Source organism: Emydura macquarii, unplaced genomic scaffold (genome assembly GCF_026122565.2).
Source record: "Emydura macquarii macquarii isolate MOO-44397 ecotype Brisbane River unplaced genomic scaffold, CSIRO-AGI_Emac_v2 contig_1390, whole genome shotgun sequence".
In the NCBI taxonomy this organism is placed as follows: domain Eukaryota; kingdom Metazoa; phylum Chordata; order Testudines; family Chelidae; genus Emydura; species Emydura macquarii.
Genome location: NW_027131527.1, coordinates 24,357,686 through 24,384,799, shown reverse-complemented (window position 1 = coordinate 24,384,799; position 27,114 = coordinate 24,357,686).

The window sequence follows — 27,114 nt, the reverse complement described above, 5'->3', positions numbered from 1 at the left end:
GCTGCCAAAAGTGAGATGAAAGAGCACTAAAGAGATGGCAGAGTATTATAGCTGCAATCTAATCCCAGCCACAATTATATTGTTGTTTTATTGTTTGTTTGTTATGTGCTGAGGGTGTGCCTAGCACTTTGCAAGACAAAACAGAAGATAGTATCTGTGCCCTGAATGCATTTTGGTGTGAAGCACCCACGCTGCAGCTGTGCCATTTGGAAAAGCAAAGAGAAGCTGTCTCTTGTTTCTGTTTAGCATAGGCACTTCAGAAACCTGCAGTATTTCAGTGATGCAGAAAATGTTACCTGGAAGATAGGTGACTTACTTCATAGGGCTGGGTGAAAATTTTCTGTCAGTACTGTTTGACAGAGAACTGGATTTTCAGTTAAACAAAATTTTGCACAAAGTGTCTGCTTTCCTTGGAAAATTTTGACTTTTTGTAGCAGGGGCTATTGGTGAGAGTGCTTCCCCCAGTGCCTCTGGAGATTAATACCTGCTTCTGCTCTATGCAGATAAAGACTACCTCAGATCAGTCACTGCATCTCTTCTTCTTCACGATCTCAAACACCCAGAGCCGTAATAGAGCCTTTAAAGTCCTGATTTTCAACCCTCTATCAAGGTCTGTTTTTTAACTAAACTGGGAGTTTTATTTAAGTAATCTTCTTACTAATTAACAAAAAGAGGCCAGATAGAGTAGGCCTTAAAATGAGGACATTTTATGACTCTATGCGAGTAACATCTCTTAAATGGAGAGCACGCTATGGCTTTTTAGAGTACCAGACCCTGATCCAGGGCATTTTCTGTTCCTGTGTTGTGCCTGCCCTACCTGATGAGTGACTACTTTTCAAAAGCTGCAATTACTCCACCATCCAGCTGAGATTGTCTTGGTATTTATTTAGTATAGAAACAGGCCTCTGGTGAATCAGATCTTCCCAAAACAATCATGGCAGTGGGCTCTTTCCTAAATACTGAAATACCTCGATATACCATCTTTCTGCTGGAATAGAAATCAATAGAATCATGTTGATCCCCCTCTGCCTTGAGTTTTTGCACAAATGAAGGTATTGGAATAATAAGAAAGCTAGGTGATATGTGCCATCTTAAATTCTCTTCTTGTATAGTATAGTAATTTAGTATTAACAATCCATTTACAGGGTTCATTGATAGGCTGATGAGCTTGTGAGCTTTTAACAGCTTCATTAGTTAAGTGCCTCATTCTCTTGTCCCACTGGTTATTTTCCAACTGGAACTACTGTTGTACTTGATTGTCTTGATTCTGTCTCTTCTTGAAATTAAACCAGGCTGAAATACTACACATCTCTCTAGAACGTTAAACTGTCTTTCAAAATCAAATTATTAGAAACAGATATCCTGCTCAAAGATACTCAGATACCGACATCCATCTGAACTTAACCAGGTACTTGTTCCTAAATGGAACTTCACCTTAAGAATGTGTGTAAGCAAAGTCTGAGTGGCACTCCCCCTGCTCAGTAGCTGAAAGGGGGGGGAGGGTGATACTTTATTTTCATGCACTTTGTATTTGCATGAGTACATTTAAGTACTCGGCATATTGCATAAGCACACTAGGTGCTGAGCATGATGGGAAATGGTCAATATGTCCGGTATTGTTTTACAAATCACTTTTGTGTTAACTGCAGGGGTTAAATCGTAGAATCATAGAATCATAGGGCTGGAAGGGACCTCGAGAGGTCATCTAGTCCAATCCCCTGCACTCATGGCAGGACTAAGTAATATCTAGACCATCCCTGACAGGTGTTTGTCTAACCTGCTCTTAAAAATGTCCAATAATGGAGATTCCCCAACCTCCCAGGCAATTTATTCCAGTGATTAACCACCCTGACAGTTAGGAAGTTTTTCCTAATGTCTAACCTAAACCTCCCTTGCTGTAGTTTAAGCCCATTGCTTCTTGTCCTCATCCTCAGCGCTTAAGAACAACAATTTTTCTCCCTCCTCCTTGTAACAACCTTTTATGTACTTGAAAGCTGTTATCATGTCCCCTCTCAGCCTTCTCTTCTCCAGGCTAAACAAACCCAGTTCTTTCAGTCTTGCCTCATAGGTCATGTTTTCTAGACCTCTAATCATTTTTGTTGCTCTTCTCTGGACTTTCTCCAATTTGTCCACATCTTTCCTGAAATGTGGCACCCAGAACTGGACACAGTTGTCTTTCGATTGTACGAACAAACAGCAGCAGAACTGTGTTTAGCCTGTTCTGATGAAAAATTCACTCATCTAAACAGAGCTCAACAAGGGTGGAAGGTGGATGTTCCAGCGCTAGAAGGGAAACAGGGAGGGGTTGAGAAGTCTCCTGCTGAGATTGCACTAGCACTGGCAAAGGGCTATCTTCAGGCACAGATTGACTATCTTCTCCCACTGTTAAAAGGTAGAATGAATGATTCCTTTTGGATTCTTTTGTTTTGTTGAAAAACAGGGATATTGCTCCTGTGTCAGCAGAAGGTTTTCCCATGAATGAGAGCTGACAGCTGAAACTCACTTCAAGCTGAATTCACTAAAGGAAGTGGGAAACCTTGAGAGACTGGCAGGAGCCAACAGAGGGGACCTGGCGAGGCCCAGAGGCGGCGGGCGCCAGCAGCAGGGACTTGGCGAGGCCCGCATCTGGCAGGAGCCAGCGGAAGGGGACTGGCTAAGCCCCCAACCGAGAGGTGGACACTGCAACTATGACGGTCAGTAGGGCAGGGGAAAATGAGAAGGGAGAGGTGAAGGACATGCCCTACATACTCTGGGGTGAGGTGAATTCAGTTCGTGTTCATGGATTCTGTTTGCACTGTTTTCCCGAACCAGTGCTGTGTTCCTTCCTTCCTTTTATTAAAAGGTTTACTTTCTATACTCAGACTATGTGCTTGCAAGAGGAGAAGTATTGCCTTTTGGGGGCACCCAGGGGATAGCGTGTGATTTCCCAAGTGACTGGGTGGGGGCTCGAGCCAGTTTGGTGTTGTATCATTGACAGGAACCCCTAGATATTGAACCCGGTCCTTTGCTGCTGCCGGCTCTATCTGGCAAAAGGGTTACATGTGCTTTAGTTTTGCTTTACGGTCAAGTAAAGACTTGCTGTTGTGGGGCATGACTGCTAAATCTCTCTGTGATGGGGTGTATAAACCCCACACTGGAAGTGAAGGGGTTAAGGAGCAACTCTGGACCCAGGTATCTCCAGAGTGTGCTCCTGCTGGAGATGGTGCTCAGAAAGGTCCTGACAGGGCAGTGAGAGAACCTATTCTGAGAGCTCCTGAAGAAAGTGTTGCAGAAGCCTTTCCCTGTGGAGAAACCTGGTGGCTGAGCCCAGAGGGGCTGAAGGTTCTGTTACACTTTTTTTCTTTTAACCTGGTGTTTAACTAAGACTTTGGTGAGGGGGTGACCAGTATAAAGTGGCCCAAGGAGGAAGCCTTAAGGCATTTCTGGGTGCTGGACATTGTTGCCTCTTACAGGGCCATGGGCTGGAGCCTGGTGGAGTGGGAGAGCCCGGACTTCCCTACCATGCACACTTGTTATGAAGAGCATGAAAACCCTCATTTCTAGACACCTCCACCCACCCTTTGGGGAAGCAATGTGAGGGTAGACTTTGGAAACTCTGTGGCTGGGATTAGACACCCTCAGAGTTGATAAATGGACTAATCATGGGTGGATTTTTCAGCATGCCTCCAGATGCCCAAGTTTTAGCTTTGTTGCTATTATGATTTTTTATATGCACAGGGTAAAGTTAGACATCACAGCTTTAGTGGGTCTTTTTTCAAGACTCCCTAATGCATCATGTATGATGTTTAACCAGATTGGTGAATGAGTTTTTAAAAAATCATCATTTATTATTCAGGACAGGTTTTTTCTTGGTTTTATTAATTACATGTATTAGTAGGATTGCCATGTTCCTACCATGTATCATCGTGGATGGTCTCACGGTATGCTGCACGTTAATCTTATTACTTATGATGAATCTCACTATTTGGTGGGCAGAGAGTATAACCAATAGACTGCCAATCAGTATTTTAAATGAAAATCTTTTACTAGTTAAAGTCTCACGACTAGTGAATAAAATGAAGTACAGCTTGTGACTAATAGGCAGTATCTGCCCTGGAGAGGGTGGAACCTGGAGCTGCACTTCCCCAAGGGAAGTTCTAGGATCCAATGCTCCTGCCTTTACATGACTAAGATAATATGAATACCCTCATTCCTGCAACATTGCTCCAGGAGGCATAGCAAGAACTACCCACTTAAGAAAATAGAATAAATAATGGAGAACATGGCCCTTTCACACTGATTTATTGCTCTCTTTAATTTGTATGTATGGTGGCCTGTAACTGTGTTTCTAGGGCAGGCCACCCTTGTGGCCCTTAGGTCACAATTCACCCCCCTGCAGGTCTTCACAGGCATGCCTGTCCCTGAATTCCGGTTCAGTGGGACTTTGGCTACAGTCCTGGAGCACGGGAATTCGAAGGTAATCAGGAAAAAAACAAAACTCAAAAACAGGGCTGTCCCATGAACCTTCAATGGCCGCCCACCTTCTATTCAGGGATGGTCTTTCAGGGTATGTCTACACAGCAATTAAACATCTCTGGCTGGCCTGTGTCAGCTGTCTTAGGCAGCGGGGCTGTAAAATTGTAGTGTAGATGTTTTGGGCTTACTCTAGAGCCCAAGCTCTGGGACACTGCGAGTGGGTACATCCCAGAGCCTGGTCTCCAGCCTCCCTTGCAGTTTTACAGCCCCACAGCTTGAGCCTCACAAGCCCAAGTCAGCTGACACAGGCCATTCACAGCTGTTTAACTGCAGCATAGATATACCTTTAGACAGTCTGTGCTCCTGACAATTCCCTCTCTCCCCCACCAGGTCTGATTGTCCCTTCTTGGAGGGCTAATCTAGCTGCTAAGCAAACTGCAGGCTTCTCTGCCATGCCAAGTCAATACCACCCCTTAGCTTTGCTCGCCACAACTGCCATTGGCTACAGGTGTAGCGGGGTGGCATCAACTAATTTCAGAGGCTTTTCTTAGGCTCTCAACTCTTTCACTGTCAGTGATCAGTCTGTCTAACCTCCTGGTTGCCAGGGTGGAGCCTCTCTGCCCCATCACGTGCCCAGAGACCATTGTGATGGCACAATACAAATACCTAGATCCTTAGGCCAGAAGGGACCACTGTAATCATCCAGTCTGACCTCCTATACGACACAGGCCATAAGATTTCCATGAATTAATTCCTGTTTGAACTATATATATATATATATAACTATATATATAAAAACAATCTGTTAGAAAAACATCCAATCTTGATTTAAACATTTCCAGTGATGGAAAATCCACTACAACCCTTGGTAAATTGTTTCAATGGTTAATTACCCTTTCTGTTAAAAATAGGTTCCTTTTTTCTAGTTTGAATTTGCCTAGGTAAATTCTTTGGGGAAAAAATTAATCTAAATTGCAATAAAAATTACAAATGAAACAAGTAACCTAAACGTGAGATAAACTTACTTACTCTTTTCAGTCAAGGAGTATCTTTTTGTTGTGTTTGTACAGTACCTTGTACAATGAGACTCTGAATCCCCAGCTGGGGCCCCACCTGCTCCTTCAATACAAATAAATAAGGTAACTTAAGGCAATTTAAGGCAACAAATAAATAAGGTAACTTTTATATTAATGGTTTTTGAGTGATGAAATAAAATCATGAGCCACACAGGCCATGAGTCATGTGCCTTTGAAACCTATTAGCATTAAATATCACTTGAAAAGCAAATGGTCCCTGCTGAGAAAACAGAACATACAAATGTGTACTGTATACAACTTTCCCACTGCATGTAAACAAAATCGCAGATGAGATGGAATTAGGAGTAAAGTTGACAATGGTGGGCATAATAACTGTTTTCCATTCAGGATAAATGTAAGAAGCAGTCAAACCTGCTTTGGAGTAAGGTAGCAGAAATAATAAGAGCTACTGCCCAAACACAGGCCATGTGCAAGGCTGGTCAGGAGCTGAGCTATGTGGGCAGAGGGGTTTCACTATGGGCTGAATGCAAACACAGAGGGCTGGGTATTGTTTTGATCAAGGTGTGTGTGTGTGTGTGAGAGAGAGAGAGAGAGCAGAACCAGACAGAGAAGGAAGCACTTCTAGCTGAGAGAACCTAAAGTGTATTTTTTCGGCAGAGTGTTGGCTGAAGAGGCTTGTAACTGTGGGCAAAGAAACTGCCGCCTGTTTGATTCTTACTGTGTTCAGGAAAACAGGCCTTTGTACAACCTTTGTAATTAAACAGGATTGCACCAAAGACATACCTGAGTCTATCAACAATTTTTTTTGTCCTCATGGAAACAACCCACAAGACCCCAAATATTGGCTAATTGCTTGGGTCAAACAGGAGTAACAAGGCATTAAGATAAACAAAAATTTGAAAGGCAACTCAATGAGTAGTGAATCTTGAAAAAAAGTCTTCATGAGCTTTGTAAAGATCATTTTTTTAAAGTGATGGCTAAACCTCTCTGGCAGATTGACCAATGGTACATATTTATATTAAAGCCTCAGATGAGACTATAGATATGCTTCCCTAATTGTGCTGTTACATGCTAATAGTTGGGATTGTTCAAAGAAAGGCTTGGTTAAATAGATGTATTCAATTAAGCACTGAACAGCTAGCATGACATTGTTAAATTATCTACATTTATAAATATTGTTTAAGATAGACATATGTGGATTTAACATTTTTGTTGATATTAAAGAGTCGTCAGATTACATTCTAGGGAATCACTGCCAAACATCTTGTATTCAACATATCCAGATTAGCAGTAGCTGAACCGTGAGGTTTGGTGGGGAAGGAATGAATGAGTGGCAACTTACTTATCTTTCCAGGTTCCAGATATGATATTATGAGCCATCACTTTTCTCTCAGAGGAAGATATCTTTAACTTGCATCTGTGGCTCCATAGTAGCTTTTCTGGTGGAGGTTATCTACTGGATGTGCTGAGTCATTGCATCTCAAGAAGCCTTAGCTGTGACTTCTCCTTGGTAAGCACTACTTTCTCTTCCCCTTGCCCCCCCTTTTTTTTTAATCGCTGTGGGGGAAAATGCACCCAAAGGCCTTTCTTGAGTCTGTTTTGCCCTGCTCCACCTTCATCAAGATGGTTTTGGTGACAGTAAAAACTGACATAAAGGTAACTCTTTCTTGTTCCTTTTTGGGAAGCTGAGCCTCTTACCATTATATATGTTCTTTGTTTGTCTCTTTCATATAGATAAGAGTGGCTGTTAATCTTAGAGATAGCATGCACTGTACTTTGTATTTACACTGGTGTAACTAAGGGTCTTAGAACTTAGCCTTGTTTGTTAAAGAGTGGAATGAACTAGTGGTGTCTTCAAAGACTCCAATAGTTAAGGTTCTCATCTGGTATAAATCAGCTTAGTTTCATTGATATCAGTGGAGCTACAAAAGTTACAACAGCTGAAGATCTGGACTCTTAAAATGAGTTTACTTAGGAGTTAACGAGAGCAGAGTTTGGCCATCAGATATTGTATGGGCAGAGGACATAGGGACTTCATCACATACATTGGCCCTGCTAAACGATTTCTATCATGACCTGCAATGTTCTAATCCACTCCTGGATCCCTTCTGTGCAGACTGATAGTCATGTAGTGATTTTGTGATGTGAGAATGAGACCTCCAAACTTAGCCAACTGCAACTTAGCACTTGGATGGCTTTCTATATTTGCAGATCTTAAAGTGCTTTTTTTTTTTTTTTTTTTTTTTTTTTTTAAGGTAGATAAACATTATTATCTCTGTTTTACAGATAGGGTAACTGATAATCATGGTCTTTTGACTACCAGCTCCATGCTTGATGCTCTACATCCTAGCTGCTAAATGTGCATCTGGGACTTAGGATCTGGTCCTACTCCTATTGAAGACAATGACAAAACTCCTATTGACTTCAGTAGGGCAGTGAATGTGTAAAATCAGGTTTCTAGAAAAGAATGTGGTTGCTCTGCTCCATTATTAATGTGAATTTTACTAGGAGACTCCTGGACAACCACTCTGAAACTGAGACTACTGTACTGTTTGCCTTCTTGTTGCAACTTTCTGGATCTTACCTGATTCTTGTTATGCTTAAATTTTCTCTCCTGTATCTCAATTTTTATTGATTGTTGCTTATGGATTGCTAGAGTATAATTTGGCTCTCAGAAAATCTGTGTTGATATATTAGGATACTGACTTTGTGAGTATCTCATGAAATATAGCTTTATATACTGCAGTGGAGTTGGGGCAGAGCCACAAATACATGAACCACAGGTTAAAACCATGACCACATCTACAGCCTATGCACTTTAGTAGCAACCAGTTGCTTTGAATGCCTTAGGCTGAGGCAAAAAGGATTCCATCCTCCCCAACTCTATGGCTCTTCTCTGTAGAAAACATGTGTACCTAGACTTTGAACTGGGGGCTTGTCTACACAAGGAAACTAAACAGAATAGCTGTTGCAGAGTAGCTCTTCATGTGTCCCATGTGGATGCTCTGTTGCTGAATACAAATGACTTTTTCCCAGAATAATTTGTGTGCTCGCAAAACGCACTAATTATTCTGGGGAAAATGACTTTTATTCTGGAATGGCGTACCCAAGCAGGGAGATATAACTTATTTTGCAATAGCTGTTCAGGTCAATTTCTCCTCGTAGACAAGCCCAGAGTCACAGGAATTTTTGTCCTACACTCAGAGGTTCTCAAACTTGTAGTTGTGACTCCTCAGGGAGTCACAAGGTTATTACATGGGGGTTGCGAGTGCATGCATGAAACAGAGTAGATGCTATAAAAAAAATCTAGCATTTTAGAAAATTACACACACCTTTCTCTTGCAATGTAGTGTATTTACTTCAAAAAGTATTGTAAATGTATAATGCAGTGATCGTTGTTGCTAAACAAAATATATATTGTATTATCACCACTTTAGGAAAATTGGACTCTTGGGATTGTAGTATCATGCACAAAGATTTGTTGTCTTGAGACTAAGAAGATAGGACTTAGACAACATTAGAGGGCTTGACTATTCAGCAGCTGAAGAGCTGCATTAACCCACAGATCAATCAGAACAGTGAGATCGGCAAAAAAAACTAATTTATAATTTAACAGTTGGACACACCGCAAAATTTGCTTTAGCACCTCACCCCCATAGCTACCCCTCCCAGCACAAAGGTCAAATGTTAGTCAGAAGTAAGAGTGGCATGGTATGGCATTGCCATCCTTACTTCTGCAGTTCTGTGCTGCTACTAGCAGTACTGTCTTTAGAAGTGGGCGTTCGGCCAGCAGTCACTGCTCTCCAGCCGCCCACCTCTGAAGGCAGCACCTGCCACCAGCAGCAATGCAGAAGTAAGAGTGGCAATGGGGCGCTAAGTCCGCTGTGAAAAGGGATATTGACAAAGTTTCATTTTGCTCTCCCATTAAACAATAATATTAAAAAATAAACCTGCTTATAACAATACATTGATAAAATGTGTTTTGAGTCTTAATTTAAAAGCAGCGAGAAAAGGTAAATTCATTTTAATCAATAGAGTTAAAAAATTAGCATTTAAAATAGTGTTAAATATAAAAATGTGTTTTTTAATTTATAAATGGGGAGGTTGCACTCAGAGGCTTGCTGTGTGAAAGGGGTCACCAGTATAAAAAGTCTGAGACTCACTGTCCTACATTAATATTCTTATGTCAGCAAGCAGTTATTTCCCTCACATTTAAGCAAATTTTTTTGCATAGAATCTTGCATATGGGTTTGAATATATGTCAAGTGCCTTTGCTGCTTTTTTAAGTGAAAATGTGAACTGTTAAGTGCTGTAGTTTATGAATAAAAATTATTTCACAGTCTGTGAAACAACTGATTTAAACTCCTGATTGTAACTTTTTGAAGAGCAAGAGAAAAGTAATAGAATACACATGTATAAAGGCTGATGTGGCAAATTTATAACCAGATAAAGTGTAGTTTTGTAAGGAGTGAAACACACATTTTTCATAACCTTGAAGATGCCAGAAGGTTTTTAGAAGCAAATTTATCACCATATCAAGCAGCAACCAGTACAAAAGAGGACAGCCTATTAGATGATAAAGCAAAAAAGAACTCCATTATATCAGATGTCTAAAATCTTTGCTGTAGACTTGACATGGTACGGAATCTGATTGGAATTTCTGATTGACCTTTTTTCTTGGTAAGCTCTAAGACTTTAAGTATAAAAAGAACATTTGATTAAATTTATGGAAAGTAGCCAACACTCTACTTCATATTCCACATCAGAGAATAAAATTATTGAGGGATAATACATAATTTGTTGGTGTATAACAATAAACTCACACGTGTTTTCTCTACTTATATATGTGATTCACTGAATAAATTAGTTTTCTTTGTTTTTCTTTTCATTGCCCTATTAAATAGTGGACTACATAGAAATAAAAAGACATAACAGGAACTATAGTCTTTGCAGGGTAATATTTCTATTTTCTAGCCTTTGAACAGCAGTGATTGATGTAATTATGTAAAATTGATATAAAAATGTGACAGGCGCCTACTATCAAGCAAGAGAGCATACTAACTGATTCAAAATAACATCTCCAAAATAGAAGCATGATGAATAATGTGTCCAAAACATAACCATGGAATACCTTAGAGGTTACTGAAATCAATTTGCAAATAAAGAACAACTCATCCATCTTTTCACTTTAGCAAGAAGAAACAGAATGTACAATATACCTTTATTAGATGTTATAGAGTGGTTTTAGAAGTAACAAACTTTAAGAAAAGTTTTGTGTCTCAAATCAATTCAAAATTATCAGCACTGCAGTCTGCACTGTGAACTTTATGGTTTGGGAGGTTGTATTTTCACTGGGCTTTTTATGTATGATAATTTGGTTGTTTATCACTATTGCAGTCATCAAATTTTATTTATTTAGATTAAAACATAAACAGGAGCCAATGACTTAGCCCTGGTCTACACTACAGAGGTAAGTCAATGTAAGGCACCAATGGGTAATGCTTTGATTCAGCTAAATATATAACAAAGGAAAGTTGGAGCTGAGCTGTAAAGTTTGAAGTTGTTCAGAAACAGGGTTTTGGTTTAGTTCTTTATGAAGATGGGGGACTGCTGTAAAGTTTGGATCCTAAACTGACTCCAGTTCCACCATCCCCAAAGTTTGGTGTTGGTAAAAATCTGAAGGTTTAGCTTATCTCTTTAAAAATACAATTTTTTAACAAGCAATAAAATGATGCATTGTGCTACCACCTCGTTCTCCTAATAAATACCAGAATAATAATGTAAAATCCATAATGATACTTTGCCTTGCTTTAGCAATTTTACATCTAAAGGTCTTCAGTACTCTACAAAGGTTGGGGAGCATTTTCTTACCATTTTGCCATGCACAGAGTGCATGACTTTTCCAAGGTTACACAGCAATTCAAAGGTAGAGTCTCTAATAGAATCACTGTATTCAGTTCACAAGACAACAAGAAGTCTCTTGTAACCACACTTAAAAGTGAGACAGGTGAAGTGAGACACCATAGAGCTAGGTGGGAAATGGCTTTCCCACCCCACAACTATTAAAAAAAATTCTGTTCCATATCAGGATGAAACTGAGGTGGGTTTTTTGGGTGGAAGAGGGAAAGGGAGAGTTGGATTAATAGTGCCCATCCCAAAATAGCCAATAGCCTACTGGGTAGGCCACTCACCTACAATGTAGAAAATTCAGATTCAAGTCATTGCTCTAGCTGAATCAGCTCTCCTACCACCTAGGAGAGTACCCTAATCACCAGGCCATTCTGGGGTGGGAATCACTCTTTGTTTGTTTGTAACCAGAAATTCCATCCTGGATTTGAGAAATCTTGGTGTTGAAACTGACCTTTTCCCACAAAAAAATTTCAGGTTTTGATTTTAAAAAGGGGGGGGGGGGGGAAATCCTTTGTCAACAAATTCTTGATCATTTCTAATCCTCAGCCTACTCCACATAGCAGTAAATATAAAATAATGTTCTGCACTGAATAATCATATTTACAGAAAACTGGTCTAAATGAGGGTTGTAGTGTAGGAATTGCCATCTCAAAAGTTCATCCCAGATAGAGGGGTAAAGTGGCTTTAGTAAAGTGAGGTGTGGCCTACAGTATCTGAAAAATGCCCAAGAGCAGGTGCCAGACTTCTCTGGTGCAGTCCTTCACCTATTCCTGCCCTTTTACGGGTTTACACAGTTATAATTTAGATTAGATTGAAACTGAGTAAACAACTCAGTCAATGATACATAAGGAATAGAATCCAGCTCACTCCCTCTTAGTTTATTTGGCTCCTCAGAACTAACAGAAGTAAAAAGCATAAAACATATTTTAGTTACTAAAATAAACATATGTGGTAATTACGTAAAAGGAGAAGAGCTACTGAGTAAGAAGGTGCCATTGTTAGATAACTTTTCAGGGTTGAGCAATGCTTTATGAGAGCCTAACGGGAAAACCAAATGACAAACGATTCCTTTTAGAAACCATGGAAATTCTATTGGCAGCCTTTTCAGCTGTTCTTGTCACATGGTATCTTTTGTGACTGTGATGCAGTAACATAAATCTGAATAATTAAAAGCACAGGCTTATTTCATATGCAGATGTAGCTAAGCAAGAGGTATCATTACTGAAGTACAGATTAGGGCCTTAGGTCTTCAATCACCCTGCCTCCAATGTCTCTGGGAATACTGTCCTACCCCATAGTGGTCTGCTTTTTGGTAGGCATTGAAGTAACCCTCTGATTAGTTCACCAATTAGCCTTATCCCTCTCTGCGGTAACAGAGTCTCAAGGAAGATATTGGGTCCCCTCTCTTCATAATTGTGGGGGGACCTTCCATCCATCTATCAACCTTGAGGGTGTCTAATCCAAACCACAGAGTCTCCAATGTCTATCCTCGCTTCACTTCCCCAAAGGGTGGGTGGAGGTGTCTGGAAATGAGGGTTTCCATGCATTTCGTAGAAAGAGTGCTTGGTAGGGGAGTTCGGGCTCTCCCACTCTTGCTTTGTAATATACAAAGCAATAAATAGCTACTGAGAATGATTAATAGCCAAAGCAAAGCTGAGACAGTTAATTTGATTGCAAAAGCCACTTATTGCAAGTATGTGAAAGCAATAGAGATTATTGCTATTATAAAACAAATGACAATCAAAAAATGAGAAAACAAGAAAAAAGCATCTTTTACTTATCTTTGAAGGATTGAAAACCACTTTGCACTCTTTCTTAGACTTTCCAGTGACATACACCTTGGAGGTTTAACTAAGATCAGTGACTCAGCAGACACAGCTTTAAATACCGATTAAGTGATCGAAGGCAGATACTGTTTGATGCTGAGACTTTAAGGTGAATAATTTTTCAAGAAAATGGCTGGTGTGGAATTGGAGTGACGTGACTGGACAATGACTGTTTCATGTGCTGATACTGTTTTATTTTTCTGGCTGAAATTCTTTGCTTGTTGCATATTCCATATTGATTAAGTGAGTCTATGTGCCAGGTCAATGGCTGCAGCTCGGATTCTCTTGGCAGAGCTGAGGACGATTAGAGTACCAAACTGGCTTTAGACTTCAGTTTGCAATACCCCAACCCTGGGTCAGTCTGCAAATTAATGGGCTGCTCTAAGTGTGGTAGCTGCCTATGGGCCCACAGGTTATTATTGCAGCCAGGGATAACTAGGGCACAGAGATGACTCTGCCATATTCACTTACCCACTGTGTTTGCCCCAGGGAGGGATGATTTAGGTGTCACTACGGTGGCTCTGTGACACCTGAGGTTCCCCTTATATCAGCAATATCCTCCAGCAGGGCATCTTTGCATTGGTACTGCCACCTTGAGGCTGCTCCCATCTTACAACGGCTGCTCCAGTAGTCAGGAATCAGGAGGATGTAGCAGTTTCCTATTCATGCCCCCTTTTCTTCGACTATCCTCCTACACAAAGGGGAGATCTGTATAGGAACAACTTCACTGGCTGTATGCCACTCAGATTCTCCTATCTCTAGGGAATCCCCTGGCAAGCTGGTGTAATAGCACTGCAGGAGCATCACAACACCGAACTAATGGTCCAGTGAATTTGGTCGTATATTTCTGAATCTTAAAATGTGGCTGGCCTTAGATGGTTATGCAAGTGAGAGAAATGATAAAAGGAGCCTTCCTGCAGGTCATGTGAAAACAGTGACTTCCTATGATTCTTTACTTTTAATGCTTCTGTGAATTACATGGGAGGTGTCTGTATTAAGTTTATGGATGATCTATCTATCTATCTATTCTAATCTGTGGGTTTTATCCGTTATTATGTTGTTGGTTTATATATTAACTAAGGGTTAAATCAATTAAATTAGTCTTGGTTAGCCATGTATCTGCAGAAACCAAAGTCAATGGCGGTAGACAGCTCCAATGGCCAGTATTCAAACAGACAATGTAGGTGTGTGAAATCAGAAGTCTGGCTGATCCCATGGGGGTTGGGGCCATGTCCAAGCTTGAAACTTCATGGGCCTTTAGGCAGGAAATCTTAAAGAGCTTAAAAGTGGTTAAAAGCTGGACATCTGAGACTCAAGACACACAGTTCGCAAAAAGTAATAGTCTGTAAGATCCCCAGTAGTACGGGGTAGGAGCTATTGAGATAAGTTGGGCCTACCTAAATTGTGAGGGGATTGTTATCTTAAGTAAGACACTACACATATAAGCTTTTGTTGTTTTAACTTTTTTTTTCTTTGTTTACTATTCTCCTTTGGATGAATATTTTGTTTTGAAGGAACTGGGTTGAGCCACTGTGTTTTCCTATCCCTGCCTAAAAATGGGATGAATCTCAGGATTCCATTCTGAGAGAAATGTAGATGTAGGCTTGTGTGACGGGGTGTACCAGCCCCACACTGGTCTGGCAGAGGTTAACTCCACTCTGTGGGCTGAAGAGGCAACGCCCCATCATTGCTGCTGGGCATGCTCCAACCACAGCCTCAGTTAAAAAGGGAGCAGCCCAGCTCAGTCAGGGCTGACCACCAAGGAGGGAAGATTCACCTCGCTTGAGACGCCAAAGCCATGGGCAATACGTGACACCTGCCTTTGGGGAGGCTGGGTGGGGAGAGGGGCACCGCCCCTCCCTATTTGGCCCTATCCCCTCTCCTGAGGCCCCCCCCCCACTGCTCCCCTGCCCTCCACATGCAGTTGTGGGAGGAGTCGGCCTGGCCAGCCCCTGGCAGCCGATTCTAATCTGCACATGGCAAAGTAGGCAGACCCAGCCTGGGATGGACCCAGCACCGCAGATATCCTTCTCCAGTGCTTCAGGTAATGCATCATGGGGCCTGGTATGGGCATGGCACGGGCTGCACCCCCCAGAAAGCAAAGGGCACCCACCCTTCCTGCATGGTGGCGTGGAGCCCAGCCAATGTGGGGGATGCAGGCAGACCTCGCTCTCGCTCAGCCCGCTTCCCTGCCCGCCGCTTGTGCCTCTCAGGGGAAGGGGGCCTATGGCTGAAGCCCAGATAGATGCCCAGCCCTCCATGGGAGCCCAATAGGGAACTGAACCTGGCAAGCCACCGACCCGAGAAACCCCATGGCAACTGGTGGAGAAGGCAGGCAACAATCAAGTTCTCCTAGAAGGATCCTCAATCCAACAAGGGGATTGATGACACCAACACATGCCCTCATACAAGAGTCATGGAACCTGGGAAGCTGTTGAAGTGGCTACTGGAGAGCCAGCAGCAGCATGCCCAGCAGCTCCAACAACTTGCAGCCCAGCAACAGCTCCAGATAGTGTAGCAGCAGGAGCAGCTGGAACAGCTGGTACGGGAACTGGCCACTCAGCAACAGGTGCAGCAGGAATGGCTAGTCCAACAGATGGCAGCTCTGCTGCAGCTGCCCCCTTTGCCTTCCTTCACCCCAGCCAGTCCAGAGGCAGAGGGCAGCCTCATGGAGGACTACATAGCTGCTGAAGGATGGGAGCGGTCGGTACGTAAACCAGGGGCCTGGGAAATTGAGACCAACTGCTGCACTGGGCGCCCTGCAAGACAGAAGGGGGAGTCCCTGCCACCGTACCAGGCTGCCGACACCTGTGATAAGCTCTGGTGTGGGGAGAACAACGAACTGAACCTGCCCCTAGCCCCGGGTAAGGAATGATCCACCAGAGGGATGGATCGCATCAGAGACCGCCCCTCCAGCAGGGCGGAGTCGTGACTGGTGATGCGAATGTGGACAGGAAGGACATTTCCAATGAGATTGCCCCTACCTGGATGGCAATTATGGGCAGGTATGGATGTCTGGGAACTGGGTAAGATTGTGATTCTTGTGCAGGTGGATGGAACCCTGACAACAGTCCTGTTGACTCAGGATGCAGTAAAACACTCATCCAGGCCAGCCTGGTTGAGATCACAGGCCCCGCAGGAGCACCCATACAGCTGCAGTGCATCCATGGGGACATGTGGCCATATCCAACTGCCAGGGTTCCACTCAAGACTGCCCACCGGGAAGAGCTGAGTCTGGTCAGGGTGACTCTGAAGCTGTCTTACACAGTGATCCTGGGGCACAACTGGCCAGGGTTCACCGAAGTCCTGCAGGGGCGGGGCATGCATTCTCACAAGAGGAGGAGGGTACATCCCATGAAGGTGGGTTTCCTGAGCCTTCCCACACTCAATGACCCCACAGAAGGACCCTTGTGGGGTCCCGAGACGTCAAACCCAAGCCACCCCCAGGTGGGAGCTCTGATGAAGGAAGGGCAAGGATGGTTGGACATTGACAGGGATTTCCTAGAGGAGCAAAGAGGGGACCTTATGTTCAGCTGGGCATGGGAACAGGTGGTGGACCCTCCCAGGAGGGGGATTAACCCGAACGCCATTCCCCAGGGGCCCCATTTCGAGCTCCGCAATGATCCTCTACAGGCTGGTCCATGACCCACAGAATAAGGAGGACCTATGCCAACTGCTGGTCCCACAGAGATTTTGGCAAGGCTTGCTCTACTGGGCCCACTTGGTACTTATGGCCAGGACACCTGGGGAGGGAGAAAATGCTGCTGTGGGTGGCACAGAAATTTTTTTGGCCTGGCATACATCAAGAAGTATAGGACCACTGTGCCTCTTGCCCTGCATGCCAGAAAGTCAGCCCAAAGGGGGTGCTGAAGTTCCCCCTTATACCAATGCCTGTGGTTGGGACCCCATTCGAGCACATTGGCCTGGACCTGGTAAGACCGGTGAAGAAGAGCAGTATGGGCCACAAGTATATCCTCGTCATGGTGGACTATGCGACGCAGAACCCCGAGGCCATTCCCTTGCGGTCAACCATGACTTCTGTAATTGCCAACGAGCGCCTGAAGATTTTCACCAGGGTTGGGCTACCCCACAAGATAGTAATGGATCATGGGACCAATGTGACATCTAGGCTGATGGCTGAGTTCTCCTGACTGCTAAATATCCACACCCTCAAGACCTCCAGACTGATGGACCGGTTTAATGCAAGGGTCCCCAAACTATGGCCCACGGGCCGCATCCAGCCCGCTGACACATTTTGACTGGCCCACTCCCCACTCCAGACTCATCCACCCGCCTCTCTCCCATGTAGGCCCAGCACACTGCTCCCAGCCCCAAGCAGCGCCACACAGCAGCTGCTCCCTCCTCCTGGCCCCACCTCTCTCCCACATGGGCCTAGTGGCACCCTAGCCGGAGCCGCACTGTTCCTGGCTCAAGCAGCACCACATGGCGGCCGCTCCTGGCCCCTTCCCCCTGCCCTCACCCACGTGACGTGGACCCAGCCACTGAAGCCACCATAAGAGCAAGACTGAGTGATGTGGCCCTCACAGCTGAAAGTTTGGGGACCCCTGGTTTAACGGGACCTTGAAGAAGATGATGAGAAAGTTCATGGAGGACAGTCCCGGGTCCTGGGATAAGTCGTTGCCTGCCCTGCTCTTCACAGTGCAAGAAATCCTGCAAGCATCCACCATTTTTTCCCCATTTGAACTCCTCTATGGGAGGCAGCACTGGGGGATCCTGGATCTTCTGACAGAGATCTGGGAGGAACAGGAGACTAGGATGTTAGGATCTGTCCAGTACACATTGCAGCTACAAGAGCAACTCCTGATGCTTGATACTTGGCCCAAGAGAACCGAGAGAAGCGCAGCACACTCAAGAGAACTAGTACAACAGAGGGATGAAGATGTGAACCTTCGAATCCGGGAACCAGGTCCTGCTATTGTTGCCCTCCCTCGAGTCCAATTGCTGGCCAAGTGGCAGGGGCCCTTCATGGTGACAAGGTGGGTAGGGCCCAACAACTATAAAGTTAGGCTACTCGGGCACCAGAGGGAGATGCAAGTCTACCATGTGAACCTCCTCAAGGCCTGGAAAGCTCAAGAGGACTTGATGATCATCCCATACCTCCCAGAACCCGAATTGGGGCTATGGGACAACGAACCCCAGGCTGGTGACCACTGGAGAAGAACTCTGACCCTAAGCAACAGGACCAGGCACGATGACTAGTACAAGCCTTCTACACCATACTGTCAGCTCAGCCAGGAAGAATGAATGTGTTGAGCCATCACATCACCACCATCCCCAGTTAGAAAGTGAGGGACAACCATCGTCCACTCCCCAAGATGATGTGGAAGGAGGTCGTACAGAAGGATTTGGATATGATGCTGGCCCTGCGAGTAGTCGAGGAATCCTGAGTGAGCAGTGAAGCCACATAGTCTTGGTTCCCAAGCCCAATGGGGCTGTCAGGTTTTGCATCGACTTCAGGAAGTTAAATGCCATCTTGCAGTTTGACATGTATCCAATGCCCCGGGTGAATGAACTCCTTGAGCGGCTGGGTGGCATGGAGTTAACCTCTGTGTTCGACTTAACCAAGGGCTTCTGGCAGATATCCCTGACTCAGATGTCCTGCGAGAAGACGGCCTTTTTCATGCCATTTGGGTGGTACCAGTTCACCGTGATGCCTTCCAGGATACACGGGGCCGTATCACCTTCCAACTGCTCATGAACAAGATATTGCAACCCCATAAGCAGTATGCTGCTGCATACATCAACAATATCATCATTTACAGCACCAGTTGGGAGGAACACCTCCGGCACTTCACCAACATGCTACAACTCCTGGGAGACATGGGCCTAACTGCAAATCCAGCCAAGTGTCACCTGGCCAGCAGGAGGTGACTTATCTGGGCTACATGGTCGGCAGGGGAAAGTTGTGCCCTTTGGTAGACAAGGTGCAGGCCTTATGCGACTACCAAATCCCCACCACCAAGAGACAAATATGGCAATTCCTCAGGCTGGCCGGCTATTATCGCCACTTCATACCCAACTTTGCCACTCTCGCTACCCCACTGACAGACCTAACGAAGAACCCCCAACTGAGGGAAGTCCAGTTGTCAGAGAGCTGTGAGGCAGCCTTCCAAACCCTGTGAGAGCGGTTGACCCAAGAGTCGATCCTGTCTCATCCCAACTTCACAAAGCCATTCATCCTCCAAACAGATGCCCGAGAGATAGGGCTGGAGCAGTGTTGTCTCAAGAATTAGACTGGATGAACGGCCAGTCTTATACCTCAGCCGCAAGTTGTTCTCCTGGGAGACATGCTACTCCATGATAGAAAGGAGGCTCTTTCCATCAAGTGGGTGGTCGATGCCCTGTGGTATTACCTATTAGGAAACCCCTTTTACTTGGTGACTGACCACACGCCTCTCTGGTGGATTAACAGCAAGAAGGAGACCAATACCAAAATCATGTGGTGGTACCTCTCCCTCCAGCCTTATGCCTTCAGCATACTACATCGGCCAGGAAAGTCCCATGCAAACATGGACTTCTCCCGGTTGGGAGGAGGAGAAGAGGAAGGACTACAACTACCAACCACCATCTTAAGTGGGATGTGTGTGATAGGGTGTACTAGCCCTGCACTGGTCCAGCAGGGGTTAACTCCATCTTTGGGCCAAAGAGGCCACATCCCATCAGTTCTGCTGCGCATGATCCCATGGGAGCCTCAGTACAAAAGGGAGCAGCCCAGCTCAAAGGCCAACCACCAAGGAGGGGAGGATGCACCTTGCTGGCTCCTTTCCAGGAGCTGCTGGAGCCCCAGGCTGTGGAGGCTGGAGATGCCAAAGCTCAGATGGATGCCCAGCTGCCTGGGGGAGCCCAAGGGGGAACTGAGTCACCAGGAGCCTCGCAAGCCACTGATCCCAGAAGCTCCATGAAAGCTTGTCACCTGAAGAAGGTGCCCACAGAGAAACTGCTTGAGGGGTCAAAGACACAGTTCATCCTGGAACCGTAACAGCTTCCTTCAAATGCTAAACAAGGAACTTTATTAGAATGAGGAAAGCATGGATTAGGTAGGATTCACATTAAATGAGAGCTAGGTGCTTGAATACCTTTGTGAATCCCACCCCTTGTCTCTGCATTTATTTTGGCTTTTTCTTTCTCTGTAGGCTCCTGCCTAGGACATTCCCCAATCCTTATTTGCAAACCTGCCTGCTACAGACATAAAGAAACAATATACATATTGCTACATCTTTCCTTCTTTATTCCCATTATGTAAAACAAACTTTAGCAAGAATTAATATTTAACAACGCATTATAGGTCCAGATGAGTCCCTGGCTTCAACAGATCTGGGCAACTTCTAGCTTTAAGGAAGCTTTTTGTCCAGCTGACATATTTGGTTTATCAAATTCCTAAGGCATAGACTGTGATTCAGTAGATTTTACAGGGCCAGGAACGGGTGAAGTTTTATCCAAGAGATAATTGCCATTGCCTAATTAATGACAAGTGTCTGAAACAATGTCTCCTCTATGCAGCTGATAGCCTCCCCTGCCGGGAGGGAGAACAACACATTTCTCTCCTGCTGCAATGATAAGGATTTAGTCTTTTCACTGTATTTGCTTGTTTTATTTATATGGTGTACGGCTAAATTCTCTCGCTTGCTCTGTTACCTGTGAGTCACTCTAGCAGCACTGTGGTGTGAGCACTGGCCTCATCTCCTCACGGGAGGGGCGTCCCCAGTGGGCATAGAGTATAGGCATAACTGATGCATCCATTACCAAATTATCTACTTGCCAATACAAAATCTAGACTTGCATTCCCTTTATAACAGACCCTGCTCTTCACCACTTCTCGGGCCAAATCATTTTATTTGGAGGGTTGTCACTCTTTGGCTTTTTAAAATCCTTCTACAATCTTTGTTATTAATTAAAGGTCTCTGCAAAATGGTTGTTTTTTTGCATCATGCCCTGAAAATGATCAGGCTAAAGCTCATGCTAATCACCTCTGGCAAAGAGTCACACAGTCTAGGATCTTCTACTGAGAACATTCTGATACCTGATTCTGAGAATTTCATACTGGGCTCCAACAGCCATTGTGCTTTCACTGATAGCAGTGGCACTTGTCACAGTACAGATGGAGAATCACTCTCTGAAATAGCCATCTTCTTATGAGGACTTAAAAATTGAAGCCACTGTAATCAGTAACGAATGGAGAGGCAGTGGAATGTGGAGAGCACCCATTTGGTATGAACTCAGCATTTTTTTCCTTACTCAAGAGGTGAGCTATTGCATATTGCACAAGCTGGAATTTCTGTACACCCTTCAGCTTTCATCTCAGGTAGGGGGAATTACATGAAGCACAGTAGCTAAGTCCTCACTGGAGAGAAATGAGCATAATATCCTGGGAAGCGAAGGTGGGACACACCATATCTTGTCGTTGTATCTTGTCAGCTTAACTTCAGTACCCGGAAAGAGAATGGAGCAAATAATTAAGCTATCAGTTTCAGTGGCGTACCGAGGGGAGGGGGCCATGCCATGCTCCTCTGAGGGGCCGTCCCCGGTGACATCCCTGGCGGCTGCACTGACCTAGCCCCCTCCTCCTCCTTGCCCCTTCACCCCAGCGCTGGGCGCAAGAGGCAGCCATGGGGATCCCAGCTGCGCAGGGGCCAGGTAGGTCTCCTGCTGTCACCGCCAGGCAGCCTGAGGACATCTGCCTGACCCCTATCAATCCTACTCCCTGCTGGAGGGACTGGGTTGGCGCAGCCTCTGGAGATGTCAGCCGGGGGCGGGTCCTCCTCTGAGGGCCCAGCCGGTGCCCCCCCCCAGGCCAGCGCATGGGGGCATGCCCCCCTCGGTATGCCACTGCTGCCGCACCCGCAGACCCCCCCCCGGGGGCCAGAGACCCAAGGTACTCCACTGATCAGTTTGCAAACACCTAGAAGATAATAAGGTGATAAGTAACAGTTAGCATGGATTTGTCAAGAAGAAATTGTGTTAAACCAACTTCACAGCTTCCTTTGACAGGATAACAAGCCTTGTGGATGGGGGGAAGTGGTAGATGTGGTATATCTTGACTTTAGTAAAGCTTTTGATACTGTCTTGCATGACCTACTCATAAACAAACTAGGAAATTACTACCTAGATGGAGCTACTATAAGGTGGGTGCATAGCTGGTTGGAAAACCGTTCCCAGAGAGTAGTTATCCACAAGGATTCACAGTCAAGCTGCAAGGGCATATCAAGTGGCATCCCTCAGGGATCAGTTCTGGTTCTGTTCAATATCTTCATCAGTGATTAGATAATGAAACAGAGAGCACACTTAAAAAGTTTGCGGACAATACCAAATTGGGAGGGGTTGCAAGTGCTTTGGAAGATAGGATTAAAAATAAAAATGAGCTGCACAGACTGGAGAAATGGTCTGAAATAAACAGGATGAAATTTAATAAGGACAGATGCAAAGTACTCCTCTTAGGAAGGAACAATCAATTGCACACATACAAAATGGGAAATGACTACCTAGGAAGGAATACTGCAGAAAGGGATCTGGGTGTCATAGTGAATCACAAGCTAAATATGAGTCAACAATGTTACACTGCTGCAAAGAAAGCAAACATTATTCTGGGATGTATTAGCAGGAGTGTTGTAAGCAAGACATGAGAAGTAATTATTCCGCTCTACTCCATGCTGATCACATTTGAAATGGAGTACTGTGTTGAGTTCTGGGCTCCACCTTACAGGAAAGATGTGGACAAATTGGAGAAAGTCCAGAGAAGAGCAACAAAAATGATTAAAGGTCTAAAAAACATGACCTATGAGAGAAAATTGAAAAATTGGGTTCATTTAATCTGGAGAAAAGAAGACTAAGGGGGGACATGATAACAGTTTTCAAGTACATAAAAGGTTGTTACAAGGACGAGAGAGAAAAATTATTTTCCTTAACCTCTGAGAATAGGACAAGAAGCAGTGGGCTAAAATTGTAGCAAGGATGATTTAGGTTGGACATTAGGAAAAACTTCCTGACTGTTAGGGTAGTTAAGTATTGCAATAAATTGCCTAGGTCGATGTGGAATCTCCAATGATGGCGATTCCACAACCTCCCTAGGCAATTTATTCTAGTACTTAACTATCTTGACAGTTACGAAGTCCTTAAGTAATTCAAGATAATGCTTGGTCCTGCCATAAGTGCAGGGCACTGGGCTTGATGACCTCTCGAGGTCCCTTCCAGTTCTCTGATTTTTTTGCTAGCAGGTTATGTGCTACCTGTGTTCTAGTTGTCTGTCTTTATGTTTCACTGGGAATAGTTTGCTAGTGAACCATGGGCCTCTATGGGGATAACAGGATTGGAAGAGGGTTGGGGCATTTATATCAATTTCTGAGGACACCAGATAATTGCATTGTTCCACCAGACTATCCATTCATTGGTTCTGTAGCAGGAGGGCATTCTAGCAGCTCACCGACTTGAGTCTTTGGGATAAACCAGTATACATGGTTTCATTTTCACATGGGTGGGGAAGCCTTTGGTCTACCAGTCTTTATGCATGTGTGATTGTGCTCTAATTGTAGTGACACCATAAATTTCCGTAGATAGTCTTTTAAGGAAATAGCCTACTGTGTCAGATATACAGCTGTTTTCAAAATAACTGCTGTCCCTGCACATCAGTTATTAATGCTTTTTAAAAACTGATCTTAAGATGCAGACAAATTACTATGAGATGCCATTTTGGTGGAAGGCCGGTTACTATCCTGTTAGCATATTTTACAATGTGAAATTGCCAAGGGTATCTTATTACACAAAAGTGCACTGTTTTAAAATGATCAGGTGCATACTCTCTTTTCAATGCTCTCAAGTGAATACTACTAAAATGGGTTATAAAGGCAAAGGGATTTATATGAGAGCTTATAAAGATCCAGTTATAATGTCAAAACTAAACAAGATTACAAACTGAGGCAGGATGGTTTGGTGAGTAAGGCACTGGACTGGGATTCAAGAGACAAGGTCAATTCCGATTTCAGTCACAGATCTTACAAGTCACTTAGTCTTGTGGTGCTTCTCTTTCCCATCAGTCAAATGAGAATAGTGATGCTTCCCTGCCTCACAAGCCTGTTGTGAAGATAAATACAGAAATATTTGGGAGGCATTCAGATATGGTGATGGAGGCCATAAGAACCCAAGAAGACAGAAATTATGGATCTCTTTTAAAAAGCAAATGAAATTAGCCAGATTTATGACAAGCAGAATGGTTTAGTGGACTTACAATGGGAGAGGGAGCCAGAGACTCCTGAGTACCAAACTTGGCTCTGCTAAGGACTTGCTTTTTGGACTCAGGCAAATCACTTATCCTGTCTAAGACTAATTCTCCATTGGAGTAAAGGGGACTGTACACTTGTGTTGAATTCCCATTGGTAGATTACTTGATCATCTATACACAAACAGAAAGACTATTGAGCTGGATCTGTGTGTTTGCATCTGAATCATAAGATCTCCTCCTTCTCCCAGCCACAGTCTTGTCTCAATGGAGCCTCTTCTGAGGCAACACCGATGTCAAGGGGAAATTTGCCATTGACCTTCAAGGTTACTGGATCAGATCCATGCTGCTTTACTACTTCAGTGGCAGAGTCTTCAACCCCAAGGCGGAGGCATGTTTATGGAATAGTCTTCCATATATAAGGTGGGGAAAGTGATCATGAACAGAATCTTCCCACGCTTTTCAGAAAAGCCCAGTCAGTCAAGACTAGCACAGCCTCAGTTCACCAACCCTTTCAGACCAACAAATAGAGGGTCCTATATGAATAGTAACAATAATGGGGTAGGTTTAAAAATTCTCATATCCTTAACTCTGAATTCGGTGGCAGAATGCTAATGTCACTGAAACTCACTATGGGCCAATCTGTATTCCACCTTGGTTCCATGGCCTGCCGGGGATATTAGCTGGTGGTTCCTTTATGGAACTCTGAGCATGGGCGTGTACCTGGCACAGTTTACCCCTCATCCCGATACCTGTCCCTTTTGCGGCGTGAGGGAGACTCTGGCGCATGTATATCTGGAATGTGCCAGATATCAGTCCCTATTCTGGCTCCTTGAGACCATCTTCCTGATGTTCTGGCTGCACTTCTCCCCACACCTTCTGATCTATACACACCCCATCTGTGGCCCCACAAAGTCATGGGACCTTCTTGCTTTGGCCAAGGTGGCCATCTATAACACTTGGGAGAGGATGTTGGCTGAGGAGGTGCTTTGTGACTGTGGGGCCTATTTCAATTCCTCATGTAACTGGGCAGAGTTCCTCTGGGCCACATCTGCTGACTCCTTAGCTACTTTTGAGGAGCAGTGGGCGCTGTCTGAGATTGTCTGCTCAGTGTCCTCTCCAGGTTCCCTCTGGTTAGCCCTTTGACCTTCACGCCTGTTCCTGTTTTCTCATTTGTTGTCCCTCAAAATTAGTTGAGTTGCAGGCCTAGTAGTTCCTCCCCTTAGGATGTGGGAGGGACTTTTAGCCATGGCACATCCCAGAAGTCAAATAGTACAGCAACACACTATTTACCTTTTACTATAATACATTCTCACTACTTGCCACAGGGGGAGCTGCAGTTAGCCATTAGCAGAATGCTTTCCCTTGTCTTAAAGGCTAGAATTACTAAAAAGAAACATCAGTTTCATAGGCAGCAACAGTATTAAAGCACATGGAATTAAAACAAACCCCTGTTTAATAAAAGCAAACAATGTAAATAGGGTATAAATAGTACAAACACATCCAATGACTAGTTACTTACACAGAAACCTCTTGGATCCCCTGGTATCACCCAAACTAAATTAAAATGAGAAATTTCAGGCTAACTGCCAATAAACAAAGCTCTTAAAATAGAATGCATCATCTAATGATGTAACACATGTATTCTTTTCATTTACTATACTAATGCTTCAAAATGTAATAATGTCAGTTTGGTTATTCTTCTTTATAGATTACATAACAGCTATAGTGAAAAGAAAAAGTTAATCTACGTGAAATACATAACTAGTGACACAATGTGCTATAAAAGTGATACTCATATCAGATTTCCTTCCTCCAATTAATATTCTCTTAACTTTTGACAATGTTCTGCAAATCCAGGTGTTTGAAAAGATAAAGATGTGAGCTCCATGACTAAATCAGAAAGGCTTAATGAAGTAATGGTAAACAGAATGGCATATTTTGAGTTTGCAGATCATTAACATAACACACAAAGAGGAAAAAAGTTTGAGAACTAGTTTCTCCATTTTCTCACCAATACCTTAGTTTAGGATCCTGGTGTTCCCCTGCTACTTAATGGTGCAATCACTTATGCCTAAAACACTGTAGAGGATTCCTGTGGCAGGGTATATAACATAGGACTCTCTGGTTCTTCTGTTGATCCTACCTGTTACTAAGGGTGTTTTTTTCCTGGGAAAACATAGTGTGTTCTTAACCCATTTAGTTAACTCAAGGTAAAATCCTCATGAAAACAAGGCAGTTTGTAGTTTTCACATGAGTTAGCAGGTTGAGATAAAGACTATGGAGAAGCCAAGCTTACTCTTTAATTTGGGCTATATCTTCACTGCCCAAAATAGGTGCGCTTTCACAATTAGATAACTTGAGAGAGTTCTCACTGTAAAAACAAACTACAAATTGTCTGTCTTCACTAGGATTTCACCTTGGGTGGGTTAATACAAACTGAGAATGCACCTTTTTTCCTCATGAAGGCACATCCTAGGCTAATGGCCATATGACACCCTTTCACAGGTGAAACAGTATGAGAAGCCAAAAATCCAAAGAAAAATGTGCAACTAGTAAGTATGGTAACTTGTGCTGTAGAATGTCACCAAACCAGTTTGTTGCAAATTGAAGTGTGTCTGTCCTTTTTAAAGACCAAAATCAAGATAATATGCAT